Here is a 1,779-nt window from a genome sequence, read left to right as displayed (position 1 = left end):
CTTTTCTTTAACTGATGATGACCCTCTACCAAAAAACCTTTAGTGAATATCAAAATCTGTGGTGTGGGGAAAATAGAATAATTTAGTCAGGCCCCCTCAACTCAGGTCTGGTTGGGGGTGGTGCAGCACATTTCTTGCAAACAAGTTGTGTGCGGGTGGAGTTAGTGCACATGTGCACCCATGTATCTTTTTAGGTTGTTGCTATTGTGTGTTCTTCAGTTTGTAAAGCAGAGCTGGCCTGCAGAGCTCACATCTAAGAATAGAACATGTTTACTTTGCTGGCAGCTGCAGTTTTTCTTTGGACTTTGTGGTAGCAGTTCAGTTTCTGAGTTTCTCTTTGGACTACCCAGCTCTTAGACGAGTGTGTGCTGAATAAAGACTATTCTTCCTTCAACTAAGGCTCCCAGGGTCTTTTTGCCTGTCACCTAGCTCATAGACCTGCATATGAAGGGTTGGTGAATGGGCTCCAGGGGTCTGTGAGCTCCAGACCCTGCCCTAGCTCCACATATGGTGAGAGACTAGAAATTTTCCCCTGAATGCAAGAACAATGAAAGGATGTCTGCCTTCATCATTTCTATTCAATTTTGTATTAAAGTTCTCAGCCAATGAAATAAAGCAAATGAAAAGTAATAAAAAGCCTGGAGAATGGAAAGGAAGAAGTAAATATGTGTTTATTCTTAAAGCATATGATTGCATACATAGAAAATCCTAAGAAATATACAAACTACTATAATTAATGGGTGAATTTATTGAGGTTTCAAGATACAAGCTTAATGCAACTTCCACAAACACTTGGAAACAAAATATTTTAAAATAACAATTGCAATAGCATGAAAAATTAAAATACTTAGGAATAAATTTAACAAAATATGTACAAGACTTGTGAGCTGAAAACTACAAAACATTGCTTACATAAAGAAGACATAACTACATAGAGAAATGTATCATGTTCATAGATCTGAATCAATATTGCTAAGTCAGTTCTCACCAGCTTCATTCATAGATTAATCACAACCCTATCAAATTTCCAGCAGACTTTGTTTTTATGGAAACTGATTATCTGATTTTTAAATTTTCTGTGGAATAGAAAATTACCTGTAATATTCAAAACAATCCAGGAAAAGAACAAAGTTGGAAGATTTATATCAACTGATTTAAAGACTTACTGTAAATCTATAGTAATTAAGACCTTCTGGTACTGGAGTAAGGACAGCTGTATCAATCACAGAACAGGATAGAGAGTCCAGAAATAGATACATGCTTATGTGCCAATTGGTTTTCAATAAAGATATCAGCACAGTTTAATGGGGAAAAGGAGCATCTTTTTAACAAATAGTGCTGAATAACTGGATAACCATAAGTGAAAAAAAGGACTTGAACTCCCTCATCTCTTTCTGTACACAAAAATTAATTTGAGATGAATTGTTGGCTTAAAGATTCTAAAAAGAAATCATTGGAGAATATTTTCTCAATCTTGGAAAAGGCAAAGAATTCTTAAAACATGTATTAATTTTAAGAAAAAATAATAAATTGAAATTTACTGAAGTGGAAATATTTTGCTCTTCAAAGGACACCATCAAGAAAATCATCAAACAAACCATAGATTGGAAGGAAACAAAAACAAACAATAAACAACACACACACATATATATATATATGCTTGTATGGATGTGTATATACTCATATATGTATCTCAAAGTCTTTGTATACATACTATATAAAGAACTCCTATAATTCAATAAGAAACAGACAGCTCAATTTTTTAAAAATGGGCAAAAG

This window comes from Galeopterus variegatus, unplaced genomic scaffold (assembly GCF_000696425.1).
Source record: "Galeopterus variegatus unplaced genomic scaffold, G_variegatus-3.0.2 Scaffold6947, whole genome shotgun sequence".
NCBI classification, from domain to species: domain Eukaryota; kingdom Metazoa; phylum Chordata; class Mammalia; order Dermoptera; family Cynocephalidae; genus Galeopterus; species Galeopterus variegatus.
The sequence above is the reverse complement of the archived record's forward strand: the minus strand, read 5'-3'. Positions refer to the sequence as shown.